Consider the following 16,903-nt stretch of genomic DNA (forward strand, 5'->3'; position numbering starts at 1 on the left):
GATAAGGGCGCTGGTGTGTTTGGGGGGGATAGGGGGCGCTGGTGTGTTTGGGGGGGATAGGGGCGCTGGTGTGTTTGGGGGGGATAGGGGCGCTGGTGTGTTTGGGGGGATAGGGGGTGATGGTGTGGGGGATAAGGGCGCTGGTGTGTTTGGGGGGGATAGGGGGCGCTGGTGTGTTTGGGGGGGATAGGGGCGCTGGTGTGTTTGGGGGGGATAGGGGCGCTGGTGTGTTTTGGGGGGATCGGGGGGATCTGGTGTATGTGGGGGGGATAGTGGGCGCTGGTGTGTGTGGGGGGGATAGGGGCGCTGGTGTGTTTGGGGGGGGATAGGGGCGCTGGTGTGTTGGGGGGATAGGGGCGCTGGTGTGTTTGGGGGGGGGATAGGGGGTGATGGTGTGGGGGATAGGGGCGCTGGTGTGTTGGGGGGGATAGGGGTGATGGTGTGGGGATAGGGGGCGCTGGTGTGTGTGGGGGGGATAGGGGCGCTGGTGTGTGTGGGGGGGATAGGGCGCTGGTGTGTGTGGGGGGGATAGGGGGATAGAGGGTGATGGTGTGTGGGGGGGTATAGGGGGTGATGGTGTGTGTGGGGGGGATAGGGAGTGATGGGGTGTGTGGTGGATAGGGGGATAGAGGGTGATGGTGTTGGTGTGTGTGTGGGGGATAGGGGGTGATGGTGTGTGTGGGGGATAGGGAGATAGAGGGTGATGGTGCGTGTGGGGGGTATAGGGGGATAGAGGGTGATGGTGTGTGTGGGGGGGATAGAGGGTGATGGTGTGTGTGGGGGATAGGGGGATAGAGGGTGATGGTGCGTGTGGGGGGTATAGGGGGATAGAGGGTGATGGTGTGTGTGGGGGGTATACGGGGATAGAGGGTGATGGTGTGTGTGGGGGGGATAGAGGGTGATGGTGTGTGTGGGGGGGATAGAGGGATAGAGGGTAATGGTGTTTGTGGGGTGGATAGGGGGATAGAGGGTAATGGTGTGTGTGGGGGGTATAGGGGGATAGAGGGTGATGGTGTGTGTGGGGGGTATAGGGGGATAGAGGGTAATGGTGCGTGTGGGGTGGATAGAGGGTGATGGTGTGTGTGGGGGGTATAGGGGGATAGAGGGTGATGGTGTGTGTGGAGGGTATAGGGGGATAGAGGGTGATGGTGTGTGTGGGGGGTATAGGGGGATAGAGGGTGATGGTGTGTGTGGGGGGTATAGGGGGATAGAGGGTGATGGTGTGTGTGGGGGATATAGGGGGATAGAGGGTGATGGTGCGTGTGGGGGGGATAGAGGGTGATGGTGTGTGTGGGGGGTATAGGGGGATAGAGGGTGATGGTGTGTGTGGGGGGGATAGGAGGTGATGGTGTGTGTGTGTGGGATAGGGGGTGATGGTGTGTGTATGGAGGATAGGGGGTGATGGTGTGGGGGATAGGGGGTGATGGTGTGGGGGACAGGGGGCGCTGGTGTGTGTGGGGGTGATAGTGGGCGCTGGTGTGTGTGGGGGGATAGTGGGCGCTGGTGTGTGTGGGGGGGATAGGGGCGCTGGTGTGTTTGGGGGGATAGGGGGTGCTGGTGTGTGGGGGGGATAGGGGGTGATGGTGATGGTGGGGGGGGATAGGGGGCGCTGGTGTGTGTGGGGGGGATAGTGGGCGCTGGTGTGTGTGGGGGGATAGGGGCGCTGGTGTGTTTGGGGGGGATAGGGGCGCTGGTGTGTTTGGGGGGGATAGGGGGCGCTGGTGTGTGTGGGGGGATAGGGGCGCTGGTGTGTTTGGGGGGATAGGGGCGCTGGTGTGTTGGGGGGATAGGGGCGCTGGTGTGTTTGGGGGGGATAGGGGGTGATGGTGTGGGGGATAAGGGCGCTGGTGTGTTTGGGGGGGATAGGGGCGCTGGTGTGTTTGGGGGGGATAGGGGGTGATGGTGTGGGGGATAGGGGGCGCTGTTGTGTGTGGGGGGGATAGGGGGCGCTGGTGTGTGTTGGGGGGATAGGGGCGCTGGTGTGTTTGGGGGGGATAGGGGGCGCTGGTGTGTTGGGGGGATAGGGGCGCTGGTGTGTTTGGGGGGGATAGGGGGTGATGGTGTGGGGGATAGGGGGCGCTGGTGTGTTGGGGGGATAGGGGCGCTGGTGTGTTTGGGGGGGATAGGGGGTGATGGTGTGGGGGATAAGGGCGCTGGTGGGTTTGGGGGGGATAGGGGGCGCTGGTGTGTTTGGGGGGGATAGGGGCGCTGGTGTGTTTGGGGGGGATAGGGGCGCTGGTGTGTTTGGGGGGGATAGGGGGCGCTGGTGTGTGTGGGGGGGATAGGGGGCGCTGGTGTGTGTGGGGGGGATAGGGGCGCTGGTGTGTTTGGGGGGGATAGGGGGCGCTGGTGTGTTGGGGGGGATAGGGGCGCTGGTGTGTTTGGGGGGGATAGGGGGTGATGGTGTGGGGGATAGGGGCGCTGGTGTGTTTGGGGGGGATAGGGGGGTGATGGTGTGGGGGATAGGGGGCGCTGGTGTGTGTGGGGGGGATAGGGGCGCTGGTGTGTGTGGGGGGGATAAGGGGTGATGGTGTGGGGGATAGGGGCGCTGGTGTGTTTGGGGGGGATAGGGGCGCTGGTGTGTTTGGGGGGGATAGGGGGCGCTGGTATGTGTGGGGGGGATAGGGGGCGCTGGTGTGTGTGGGGGGGATAGGGGCGCTGGTGTGTTTGGGGGGGATAGGGGGCGCTGGTGTGTTGGGGGGGATAGGGGAGCTGGTGTGTTTGGGGGGGATAGGGGGTGATGGTGTGGGGGATAGGGGCGCTGGTGTGTTTGGGGGGGATAGGGGGTGATGGTGTGGGGGATAGGGGGCGCTGGTGTGTGTGGGGGGGGATAGGGGGCGCTGGTGTGTGTGGGGAGGATAGGGGCGCTGGTGTGTGTGGGGGGGATAGGGGGTGATGGTGTGGGGGATGAGTGTGTGTGTGTGTGTATATGTGTGTGTATATGTGTGTGTGTGTGGGGGGGATAGGGGGTGATGGTGTGGGTGATGAGTGTGTGTGTGTGTGGGGGATAGGGGGTGATGGTGTGGGGGATGAGTGTGTGTGTGGGGGGTGTCTCTGTGTGTCTGTGTGTTTGCATGTACGTATGTTCATGGACAATGCCTGCGGATGAGGTTAGCATCATGGCTACTTCTATCAACTATGTGTATTGAGCTTTTCTGCTTTTCAGGTTGAGCTGCAGGGCTGTAGGTTTTCTCCAAGTCTAAATACATTCAGCTTGAGGCTGTCTGGCCAGCCATCTCTGACTGACTGTCTCAGCCTTATGGAAACAAGTCACGACTGCTGCTTTTAACAACCAGTGTGTAGGATGGTATCTGTGTTCAGTACGCACATGGAGGCCTCTCCTGTGTGATGGTCAAGGGTAGGGGAGTGTGTGTGTGTGTGTGTGTGTGTGTGTGTGTGTGTGTGTGTGTGTGTGTGTGTGTGTGTGTGTTTGGTTATCGACTGGTTCTGTTAGCCTTATTGTGAGGCAGACTGATTTCAGCTGCTTTCAATCTACAGAGGCCATTGTTTCAATAACTACATAACATGATCCTGTGTTGTGTTGACTTCTGATTTGGTCCCTCATTGCTTTTGGAAGAATTGTTAAGTAAAATATTTAGTTACTTGTGTTTGACCAGGGTGGTACGTCCCTTTCTGTTGAGGCTCTCTGAGAGCAGGAAGTGTTCTCTTCCTGTTGAGCAGATTCTGGAGATTCGTCCAAAACACACACGCATACGTACACAGACTACACACACACACACACACACACACACACACACACACACACACACACACACACACACACACACACACACACACACACACACACACACACACACACACACACACACACTGTAGAGATACGTGTACTATACACACACTATAGCTGCTACTAGGCCAGATGGAATTCAGGTCAGTTGATTGCAAAGTGAATTTGCTAGTCAGATAAAGCTGTTTACCCTATTCCCTGTAATGTGTATGTGAATGCATTATATGTGTGTATGTGTATGTATGTATTCACACTGGTTTGTAAGCTTTTGTAATCTTGTAAATGATATGAATCTTCTCCAGTGATGAAGACATGGATGTGTCATGGTATGGGGGGTATGGAACATAGGTCAACTTTGAGCACCTTTTATTTCTTGAATGTTTTATCATTCAGGTCCAAAACGTCACTTTCTGACCATTTCTTCCATGAGGAAACATGTATGGAAAGTTATGTTTAAATCAAAGGGGATGCTGTCAAAAAGTGACTGAATTCAAATGGATTGACCTAGTATTGGATCAGGTGTTTATGTGTTCCCCAGCAGCACACACACTCTCCCACCTCATCTCCATGGAGATCCAAAACGTAGGCCGAGTTTTGAGTGCTACCACCCCCGCATGTGGGCTGGGAGATGCACAGCTTCCCCTCTCCCTCTCTCCCCTTCTTCCCGTCTCCCCAACCAAAACTGTGTGTGTGTGTGTGTGTGTGTGTGTGTGTGTGTGTGTGTGTGTGCGAATGCCTACAGTATGTGTGCATGTTTGTGCATAACGTCTGAGTCTGTATGGGTGTGTGTGTGTGTGTGTGTGTGTGTGTGTGTGTGTGTGTGTGTGTGTGTGTGTGTGTGTGTGTGTGTGTGTGTGCATCTATGCATGCGTCCCTGTGTGTGTGTGTGCATGTTTGAACGTGTGCATGTTTCTAAGTTATCATAGCTATAGCAGTCTCCCATGCATCCTGGACAGAAGCAGAGCCATAGTGTAGTGTTAGCTGTGCAGTAGACCGTGAGGCCTGCTGATGCTGATGTAGAGGGCTGGAGTCATGATGCTGAGGTCAGTGGGCTGTGGTCCTGATGCTGAGGTAGTGGGCTGTGGTCCTGGTGCTGAGGTAGAGGGCTGTGATCCTGATGCTGAGGTAGAGGGCTGTGGTCCTGATGCTGAGGTAGAGGGCTGTGGTCCTGATGGTGAGGTAGCGGGCTGTGGTCCTGATGCTGAGGTAGAGGGCTGTGGTCCTGATGCTGAGGTAGAGGGCTGTGGTCCTGATGCTGAGGTAGAGGGCTGTGGTCCTGATGCTGAGGTAGAGGGCTGTAGTCTTGATGCTGAGGTAGAGGGCTGTGGTCCTGATGCTGAGGTAGAGGGCTGTGGTCCTGATGCTGAGGTAGAGGGCTGTGGTCCTGATGCTGAGGTAGAGGGCTGTAGTCATGATGCTGAGGTAGAGGGCTGTGGTCCTGATGCTGAGGTAGAGGGCTGTGGTCCTGATGCTGTGGTAGAGGGCTGTGGTCCTGATGCTGAGGTAGAGGGCTGTGGTCCTGATGCTGTGGTAGAGGGCTGTGGTCCTGATGCTGTGGTAGAGGGCTGTGGTCCTGATGCTGAGGTAGAGGGCTGTGGTCCTGATGCTGAGGTAGAGGGCTGTGGTCCTGATGCTGTGGTAGAGGGCTGTGGTAGAGGGCTGTGGTCCTGATGCTGAGGTAAAGGGCTGTGGTCCTGATGCTAAGGTAGAGGGCTGTGGTCCTGATGCTGAGGTAGAGGGCTGTGGTCCTGATGCTGAGGTAGAAGGCTGTGGTCCTGATGCTGAGGTAGAGGGCTGTGGTCCTCAGGGCATATGTCTCTGTTCTGTTAGTTCGCTAGGCCTAACTGCACTGCTAATAAACCTGCTTCAGCCTGCCTATTCAGAAACAGGTGCTGTCCATACTCTACCTGCTTGCACTGGACAGGCCTTAATCCCCAACCATAACCCTGGGTGGGTTCTCTCATAGCTGGTTGTGTAATTTCCCCTCGCTCAGTCAGCTCACCTCAACCTGGGCGGATGGGGACTGGAGGCTAGGGGAGACAGACGTGCTTGGGGTCGACAGATGTGGGGGCGGTGACAGACTCAGGAGGCATAGGATGGACTTTTTTGATTTAATAGGACCCTCTGAGAGATCTCTCTACATCTATTTATCTCCCCATTTATACATCTCTCCCCCAATTTCTCACTCTCTCCATTTCCCTTATCCCTACTCCCTTGATATCCCTCTATCCATCCCTCTCTCTTGCCATGCCTTCTCTCTAGGTGAAAGTATAAACTCTCGTCATTAACATTTGAAGCAATATCCATTTGGTGAGATTACTTAAGAGTCTTCATTCTGTCTAGCTGATTGGTAGATATTAGTATTGATCTTTTCCTTATAAAGTGTGTCTGCAGTGGAGCGATTACATTTCCAAACAAAGGCTCAGTACTGGAGGAGCTGACTGGGCTGGGGCTGTCAGTACTGCTGCTTTTGTTTGAGAAAGAGGGAGGGAGGGAGGGAGGCAGGGAGGCAGGCAGGGAGGGGGGGAGGGAGGGAGGGAGGCAGGCAGGGAGGGGGGGGAGGGAGGGAGGGAGGGAGGGAGGGAGAGAGAGAGAGAGAGAGAGAGAGAGAGAGAGAGAGAGAGAGAGAGAGAAAGTCTCCCATGCAGATTACCTTTGAAAGATACATAAATTGAATAATGTAACTGAAATGGTAATCTCTCATTCTATTCATGCAGCTCTGCAGACAGGCACCTCTGTGTTGTGTGGTGTCTAATGCACCAGAGCTGAGGGAAGGGGAAGTGGAATAGTATATCATCCACTCAGTAGAATTGAATCCCAACAGTTTTTGTTTGACCCTAGATTTCAGTTAAGTTTTAGCATGGCTAAACAAATCCCTCAAAGTGACATTCTTGCTTGTCGTAAATGTAGATATATTTTCATATTTAGTGACAGTTGTAGATGCCCTCATTTCAGATGTTGTATTTTACCTTCTCATCCGTCTCTCTCTTTCTCTCGCCGTCACCTCCTCCCTCCATCAGCCACAGAGCATTTCTTCTGTCTCCTGTTTTCTTCCCTCCCCCTCTCCCTCCCCCTCTCCCTCAGACCTATGGATTGTGTATATGTAAGGCTTACACACAGTGACTGCTGAAACTCCGCAGGCAGCCCTTCTACAACACACTAATCCTCCAGTACATTCTATACTCCCTGATGTGTATCTGTCAATGACATTACCACTTTCATATTTCTATACATGCTAAAAGGCAAAGATGAAAACCAGTTGATCCCAGGTTGAAACCTCTCAGCCATACACACCAAATCCACTATATCCCCAGCTTAGTCTAATGTCATCACATATGACTAAACAACCATTCCAACAACATTAGTATTACTTAAGTGAGGTTATCTGTGGGGATCTCCTCAGCTCCCTCTCAGAGACTGTCACAGGACTCTCCTTCCTCCTCTCCTCTCCTCTCCTCTCCTCTCCTCTCCTCTCCTCTCCTCTCCTCTCCTCTCCTCTCCTCTCTCCTCTCCTCTCCTCTCCTCTCCTCATTATCACTCCATAAGGAACCTGAAAATACTCCACACAGAACTGTCTGTTTCTAACCAAGAGTTGTTGCTAACAAACACTTATGGAAGGTCAGATTCTGAGGAGGAGGAACCTGAGGATAATAGTAGAGCTGGAGATGGTAGAGTGGAGCTCTCTCACAGTTGACATGGCAACAGCTTGTCTTGATCCTGGAGAGATTGGAGACGTTGACAGCTAGTTCTGCCTGTGAGATGGAAATTATGATGAATGGGAGACAGAACCAGTTTGATCCGGCATGGCTGAGTGCTCTGTTCTGAGCAAGAGAGAGAGAGAGAGAGAGGTGGGGTGAGGGAGAGGGAGAGAAATATACATAGACAGAGAGTGGGGATGCAGTGAAATACACACCACTGACTCTCTAATTAGAGAAAGAGAGATTTCCTGGTGATTCATTTCACTTAGCAGGTGGCAGCAGAATGCACACTGTCTGTAGGCTGTTATGGGTTATGAGTTGTTCCACAGAGACAGTAGTGAATGCATACATTTTCACACACACACACACACACACACACACACACACACACACACACACACACGTGCACTCACACCATCTTGCTATCTCTCTCTCTCTCTCTCTCTCTCTCTCTCTCTCTCTCTCTCTCTCTCACTCTCTCACTCTCTTTCACTCTCTCTCTCTCTCACTCTCTCTCTCTCTCTCTCTCTCTCTCTCATTATCTCACTCTCCTAGTTTAATCTAGCCTTCTTTACCTCAGACTAACCGTACACACTGAATCTCTCTGTCTCTCTCCCCCTCTCTCACTATCTCACTCTCTCTTAGTTTAATCTAGCCTTCTTTACCTCAGACTAACCGTACACACTGAATCTGTCTCTCTCTCTCTCTATTAGTCTTAATCTAGTTTCCTCAATGTCTCAGACCAACCTGTTTCCTCACTCTCATGTCTGATCGCTTATCGGTTAAGAACGTTGGGCCATTAACCGAAAGGTTGCTGGTTTGAATCTCAGACCCGGCCACCCGCACCTTTCTGAAAGTTAAATGTGGAAGACACATTTTGGTTGAATGCATCAGTTGAATAGGTATCCCCTTTCCCCTAATCTAATGGTCTACCCTTCAAACGGTCTCAGTACAATCTAACTGGCTACAGGCTCCATGTTGCTCACTAGAAAACACTACCATAAACAATTTTCAGAAGCATGGTAACTTTTCTTTGACAATGTATGTAAGTAGGCAATTATTTAACCGCCCCATCTCACCGCTGTTTCTCCTTCCATCCCTCTCCCCATCTCTGTTCCCTCTCTCTCCCCTGCATCTGTGTCTGTCTGTCTGTCTGTCTGTCTGTGGGTGAGATGCAGAAGGCAAATCAGGTTTAAGCTGATTAAAGTGGCTGTCACGCCCTGATCATAGAGAGCCCTTGGTTCTCTATGGTGTTGTAGGTCAGGGCGTGACTAGGGGGTGTTCTAGTCAATTATATTTCTATGTTGGGTTTGAGTATGGTTCCCAATTAGAGGCAGCTGATTATCGTTGTCTCTAATTGGGGATCATACTTATGGAGTCCCTGTTCCCACCTGCATTGTGGGATATTGTTTGTTTGTGTTGGGGCCAGTGGCGGTTCTAGACCATTTCAAATGGGGGGGCCAAGCTGGGGCCAGTTGTACTGTTAGAGGGGCCAGTTACATTAGACGTTATTGTTGTCATATCGTTTTCTTCACTGCATTGCAGGCATTAGCAGGCAAAAGACCATGTTCATAATCATCATCGTTGCCACTGTCTAATAACGGATGTAAAAAAAGAACGATAGCAAAAATGAGTTATGTAAAAATTATTTCATACTCCACATTTTGGGGGGCCACAAGGGGGTCCAAAATTGTTGTCACAGGGGCACTGGCCCCCCCTTGCCCCCCCTCCAGAACCGCCCCTGGTTGGGGCTTGTTGCACCACGTAGTCACGTTGTGTTGCTTGTTTATTGTTTTGGTTGAAGAAGTTTCACTTTTAATAAATATGTGGAACTCAACAAACGCTGCGCCTTGGTCCGTCTCTTATCAGCACGTGACAGAATATCCAACCAAAAGAGGACCAAGCAACATGTGCACGAGGTAAAGGAGTTTTGGATATGGGAGGAAGTCATGGGAGGACACGAGACCCTTCCTTGGCGGGAGTCGCAAAGGAGCATGGAAGGACAGCGACGACGTCGGGGACCGCAGCCACAGAAACCCCAAGATTTTTTTGGGGGGGGCACATGGAGCTGGCGGCTGAGCAGAGGGAAGAGCCAGAGACCGTCAGGGAGGCGATAGAGAAGTGGTCAGTCGACCCAAGGAGAGAGCCAGAGCCCGCCTGGGAGTCGATGGAGCAATGTGAGGAGGGATATTGGAGAATGATGTTGGCGAGGAGTAGGCTGCAGCGCAGGTGAGCTGAAGAGCGTGTCATCAGTCCGGTGCCATCTGTGCCGGCCCCACGCACCAGGCCACCAGTGCGCCTCCCCAGCCCGGTATGTCCTGTGCCGGTTCCTCGCACTCGCCCTGAAGAGCGGGTCATCAGTCCGGTGCCATCTATGCCAGCTCTCCACACTCGTCCTGAAGAGCCAGAGACCGTCAGGGAGGCGATGGAGAAGTTGGGAGAGAGAGAGAGATGAGAGAGATGTTGTGCAGGTGTGTTCTGCATAACATTCGACCTGAAGATCCTGTCAGCAGTCTGGTGAGTCCTGTGCCAGCTCCCCGCACCCTCCCTGAAGTGCGTGTCAACAGTCCGGTGCCACCTGTGCCGGCTCCACGCAACAGGCCTCCAGTGCGCCTCCCCAGTCCGGTACGTCCTGTGCCAGCTCCCCTCACTCGCCCTGAAGTGCGTGTCACCAGTCTGGTGCCACCTGTGCCGGCTCCACGCACCAGGCCTCCAGTGCGCCTCCCTAGTCGGTACATCCTGTGCCAGCTCCCCTCACTCGCCCTGAAGTGCGTGTCACCAGTCCGGTGCCACCTGTACCGGCTCCACGCACCAGGCCTCCAGTGTGCCTCCCCAGTCCGGTACGTCCTGTGCCTGCTCCCCGCACTCACCCCGAAGTGTGTGTCACCAGTCCGGTACCACCTGTGCCAGCTCCACGCACTAGGCCTCCAGTGCGCCTCTCCAGCCTGGAGCGTCCTGTGCCGGCTCCACGCACTCGACCTGAGGAGTGTGTCATCAGTCCAGTGCAACCTGCGCCGATTCCAAGTCCAGGCACGGTGTCCAGTCCCGCTCCCTGGCAGGAGCCTTCCTCTGCACCGGTGTTCAGTCCAGGCACGGTGTCCAGTCCCGCTCCCTGGCAGGAGCCTTCCTCTGCGCCGGTGCCCAGTCCAGGCACGGTGTCCAGTCCTTCTCCATTGCAAGAGCCTTCCTCTGCGCCGGTGCCCAGTCCAGGCACGGCGTCCAGTCCCGCTCCATGGCAGGAGCCTTCCTCTGCACCGGTCCCCAGTCCAGGCACGGCGTCCAGTCCCGCTCCATGGCAGGAGCCTTCCTCTGCGCCGGTGCTCAGTCCAGGCACGGCGTCCAGTCCCACTCCAAGGCCGGAGCCTTCCTCTGCGCCAGTGCCCAGTCCAGGCACAGTGTCCAGTCCCGCTCCATGGCAGGAGCCTTCCTCTGCACCGGTGCCCAGTCCAGGCACGGCGTCCAGTCCCGCTCCATGGCAGGAGCCTTCCTCTGCGCCGGTGCTCAGTCCAGGCACGGCGTCCAGTCCCACTCCAAGGCCGGAGCCTTCCTCTGCGCCAGTGCCCAGTCTAGGCACAGTGTCCAGTTCCGCTCCATGGCAGGAGCCTTCCTCTGCACCGGTGCCCAGTCCAGGCACAGCGTCCAGTCCTGCTCCTTGGCAGGAGCCTTCCTCTGCTCCGGTGCCCAGTCCAGGCACGGCATCCAGTCACGCTCCAAGGCCGGAGCCTTCCTCTGCTCCGGTGCCCAGTCCAGGCACAGTGTTCAGCCCAGCGCCATGGCCGGGTCTGGGCGGGGGCGGTGACCCGCACCGGAGCCGCCACCGACACTAGTCACCCCCCCCTACCCTCCCCATTTGGTTTCAGGTTTTGCGGCCGGAGTCCGCACCTTTGGGGGGGGGTACTGTCACACCCTGACCATAGAGAGCCCTTGGTTCTCTATGGTGTTGTAGGTCAGGGCGTGACTAGGGGGTGTTCTAGTCAATTATATTTCTATGTTAGGTTTGAGTATGGTTCCCAATTAGAGGCAGCTGATTATCGTTGTCTCTAATTGGGGATCATACTTAAGTAGTCCCTGTTCCCACCTGCATTGTGGGATATTGTTTGTTTGTGTTGGGGCTTGTTGCACCACGTAGTCACGTTGTGTTGCTTGTTTATTGTTTTGGTTGAAGAAGTTTCACTTTTAATAAATATGTGGAACTCAACAAACGCTGCGCCTTGGTCCGTCTCTTATCAGCACCGTGACAGTGGCCTTGCTTTGATTAATTGGATGAGTGTGTTGTCTCCACCTGGTTTGCAGCTCTGAGCCCCTCTTATAGCCTAGCTGTCAGAACCAAGAGCTTAGGGCTGTGTTTTCTCTCTCAACAGTTTTCAACCATTTTACATGAACATTTGAGTCGTTTAGCAGACGCTCTAATCCAGAGCGATTTACAGGAGCAATTAGGGTTACATGCCTTGCTTATATTGCAACAACAACAAAAAATATGATTGCTCCTATTCCATTGGTCATCGCATTTTAGCGTTATAGCTGCTAAAGATCCCTGTAACCTGCATGGAACTTCCTCTGTTTTAAGATGTTTTCAATTTTGTCAATCGTTTTCCACGATGACACTGTAGTGATAATAAGCGACAGTAGAGCTGTGTGTGTTGTCAGATGCTCAGCACTAAGGCTCTGTAGTGATTTGTGTGGGATCCTCTTCCTCTCCTGGTTGAGTTTCTGGATGAATTTGTTTGGCTGTCCTCCTATAGCTGTTGAATCCAGAAATCTGGTTCAATGGTTCAATCTGATCTTTCTGTAGCCTGACGACTCATACTTTAGTCTGAGACTGCCGTCATTGAAGTTGTTTGTGGACCAGGGGCACAAGGGGCGTTGTACAAAACAAAGTCATCAGTGACTGGATCATCTCTAACCAATCAGAGTATCAAAACCAATGACGAATTTTCACCTCGCCACTTTACCCACGTGTGTTCTGGCCCAACCCATCGGTGTCTGGACCAATCATCAGACGGCCCCGAATGTGTTTACATTCGGTGAAGGCTCAGGGAGGTACTCAGATCCAGACTCATTGCGGAGAAGAAACTAACATCCGTGGGCGTGGCGTAGCGTTTGGTCAGTGCAAGGAGTCTGGGTAGCCAGGCAAATCATTCTGCCCTTTTACCTCTCATCTTTTAGTCTGTTGTTTAACCTTTGATCACCAGGATGTCATCCTTTGATCCACAGCTCCCTCCTTCTCACCCTCCCTTGCCTCGGCCCTGTTCTGTGGCCTGTTTACTGGCCCAGACAATATTACAGTCACTTCAAAAGCATTTTTCCCTGTTTGAATTCCTCTTCAAAGACTAGTCTCTGAAGGTCCTCTGCTTCCACTACAGGCCCCTATTTCCTTATTTTTGCTCCCTTGTTTTTTCGCCCTCGCTCCCTCCATCTCTTGTGCCTGCATGCCATGACTTAAATATCACACACACACACACACACACACACACACACACACACACACACACACACACACACACACACACACACACACACACACACACACACACACACAAACACACACTCCCACGCTTAGACACTTTAGAGAAAACCTATTTCAGCCCAGCAGAAAAAGGGGCTTGCAGGAGAGTCAAACACTGTGTCATTCTGTCCAGCAAATGGCTATGAAAGAGAACCAATTCAGGCTGAGCCTCTGGTGGGAAGAAAGGCTTTCTGGGATATAAAGAAACAATCACAGCCTACCAGTTTCATTGTTTCTATCTCTCCATCTTCCATTAGAGGCTTTTATCAACCACTTGCAGGCTTGAGAGATGTGTGTGTTTGTATATTTGGGGGGAGGGGGAGTGTGTATGTGTATATGTGTGTGTGTGTCATAGGTGGCCGGTGGCACCTTATTTGGGGAGGAGGGCTCATAGTAATGGCTGGAACGGAATCAATGGAATGGTAACAACCACATCACACATATGGTTTCCATTCCGTTCCAGCCATTATTATGAGCCGTCCTCCCCTCACCAGCCTCCTCTGGTGTGTGTGTGTGTGTGTGTGTGTGTGTGTGTGTGTGTGTGTGTGTGTGTGTGTGTGTGTGTGTGTGTGTGTGTGTGTGTGTGTGTGTGTGTGTGCAGCCGTGCATGTGTCTAATATGGCTACCCAGATAATTATACAATGGGCAAGAATAAACAGCTAGAATAACTCAATAACAACGCCACGCCTAATTTAGGAAATCTCTCACTGATTATTGTCTGTGGTTCAGCCTTGGTGGAGAAAAACAATGACTGGCTTGTTACTGTATGATCTACCAGCCGGGGCTCACAGCACGGCCCATTTTGCATTAATTACAGTTTGTGTGTTTTGTGTGCGGTGTTGTTTGTTTTCTGTAATAACCATTAAGAATTCCTTTTTTGTTGAGGGATTTATTTATGTATTTATTTGCACCAAAGAAAACAAGTGATAGACAACAATCCAGATAAAGACTAAAATCTAAAAACAGTGTGCTTGGATGCCCAAGGGCTTATATGAAATCCACACCACAAAAAAACTATATTCAATGCATAAGTACAAAATAAAAATTGGTTTCTAGTAAACCTACTAATTATATATGTATAAATGAATTGATCAGTAATCTCAAAAAACAAAAGCAACTGTTTTGTTTAAATGTGTGTGTGCATGTGAATGTGTGAGAGTTAGGCTTTATGGAGAAGATTACTGAGTAGTTTGGTTCATCAGGCTGACCCCCAGTCTTCGCTTGAACTCATTGAGGGATGGTGATATTTTGGCAATGTGAAGATGAGAATGGTACCTCTGTATCTGATAGAGAATTGACTATGTGAGGTGTGGCAGTGGGGAGGGTGAAGGTTATCGAGGTGTTATATTGATGGATTTTAGAATGAACCTGGAAGAATCCATTGAAAGGTAAACTGTCTGGGAGGCATGAGTATTTGTAGATGAAAGTGCATAATTGGCGAACATTAATGTTGTAAATAGACAAGATATTGAGTTTCTTAAACAAAGGTGCATATGGAGCCAGGTAATTAGAGGAGGTGGCTAGTCTTGCAAATGTATTTTGTATGATGAGTAATTTGTGTAGTTAGGAGGCATATTTACTGGCCCAGACAATATTACAGTAAATTAGATATGGGTAAATGAAGCTGTAGAATAGAGTTAGGAAGCAAGCCTGATGAACCAAACCACTAGTCTTTCTGATGATACCAGCAGATTTCATCACTTCGCTAGTGACAAATTGAATATGATGTTTCCAGGAAAACATTTCATCAACTAGAACTCAGAGGAATCTAGTGGATGTGACTTGTTCCATTTCATTCCCACCAACTGAGATTCTGGCTCCTTTTTTTCTTTTCTTTTTTCTTTTTGACAATATTTCTTATTCTTACTAGTGAATATAATAAAGTAAATTTTTTAAAGATCATTTGTTTATCTGGAACCATTCAGAAAATGTGGCCATGCCTGAGTTGGCTTCATTAATCACAATTCTTGTGTGATAAAATCGAATTGGTATCCTCAGCAAAGAGAAGGGTAGAAGACACAGCAGCAAGGTCATTGATATAGATTAGGAATAACACAGGTCACATTATCAACCCTGTGTCACAGCACAGGATATCTTGGCCCTGGTAGATGCACAGCCGTTTGCATAAACAAATTGTTCTCTATCATAAACAGAACTATATAGCCAATTATGTATAATCATGAAAACCGTAATAATGCAATTTAGAAAGTAACATTTCATGATCAACCATGTCAAAATCTTTGGATGAATCTAAAAAGATGCAGAGAGCGTGTTCATTGTTGTCCAGGGCTGTAAAGATTTTATCCACATTTTATCCACATTTTTATCCAGATTTTAACCATATTGACGCTCATGTAGAATATAGTGTTGATTTAAGTGTTTCAACATTCTCTTACACACCAATTTTTCTAGGATTTTAGAAAAACATGGTAGTACAGATATTGGGAAATCATTTGTGAAAGATATTGGATACCCAGATTTATAGAGGGATAACTTTGGCAACTTTCAAATCTTTAGGAACAATACTACTAGTTTGGTGAAGATATGTGTTAGAGGCTCAGTAATCGAGGAAGACACTGATTTCACCAAAAAGGCACCAATCTCATCATGACCTTCTGCTGATATATTTACCATTTACCTCCATCACCTCCATTACATCAGGAGGATCAAACTGAAGCAGAGAAGGGAAATGTCCCTTAATGTAATCCAAGGGATTGCCATCAGTTTTCTCAAATGTATTTTACAGAGAGGAACCCACATTCACAAAAAAGTTATTAAATTCTTATTTCCATCAATAAATTGAGATGGGATGGTTCTAGATGCCTTTTTCTTATTTAACAGTTGATTGATGATTTTCCTATTTGACTTTGTATTATTTAAGGATTCTTGGAATTAGAAAAATATATTTTTGGGGATATCCGAAGTAGGTGAGTAAATTTGTTCTTATACTTTTTGTAATTTGCAGAATCCATGGGGGAAGAAAGTGCCATTCCTATGAGCCCTCTCAATCTCCATGAGTTTAGGGTTCAGTTTGAGTTGATCTGCCAGAAGTGTCTTGGCCTTGACTTCTGTGTCATGCCAAGTTTCAGTCTTTACGTCCTCAATTCCATCAATTCAAATGTTATTGCGCCTCGATTGTTTTTTTAGGTAGTATCCTTTGGAAGAGTGCTTGTCAAGTGTTATTTGTAAAATGGTGAAATCCTCAGACATGGTTTTGAATGCGGTCTGGCTGGGGACATTCACCTCCGACTGCGTAAATTCCAAACTGTGTATAAATTCCGTTACGTCCTTAAACAGATCATTAACCCTTTTGTTGGTAGAATCCAGAAAGAGTTGCAGGAAGGACTTCAAGTTATTTTCCTGCAGATCTGTTAGATCTTTCTAGAAGTATTTTTGTTGATCCAGTAGTTCATGGAGTGTAGTGCTTGATACGTACTCGTCTTCCGCATTGAGCTTTGCGGCGTCTTTCTGTATCGTATCAGTCATGCCACAAGCTTGTTGTGAGCAAAAATGAGTTCGCAAACACAACCCACAACCCGCCTCCCGAAGACAAGCTCCGCCAATAAAATGACCTACACACAACAGCAACTCACACTTGATCACACATGCACCAGTAGGATAAACAGAGAGAAAGAGGAGGACTTGCTCACTGTACTGTCCTGGCTGCACTTTACTAATCCAGTCAGTTAGTGCTGTGGATACAAGCAGTATGTGAAAACACCGGTCAAAGATGCTTGGGAGAGACAGTGGTAGGAGCATTAATTAGCAGCGGGAGCGAGCAGCGGGAGCGAGCAGCGGGAGCGAGCAGCGGGAACGTGCAGCGGGAGCGAGCAGCGGGAGCGAGCAGCGGGAACGAGCAGCGGGAGCGAGCAGCGGGAACGAGCAGCGGGAACGAGCAGCGCAAACTTGGTGCCTCAATTAAAGCTACAATCCTTAATTGAAACAATGACA

This window comes from Salmo trutta, chromosome 32 (assembly GCF_901001165.1).
Source record: "Salmo trutta chromosome 32, fSalTru1.1, whole genome shotgun sequence".
NCBI lineage: Eukaryota > Metazoa > Chordata > Actinopteri > Salmoniformes > Salmonidae > Salmo > Salmo trutta.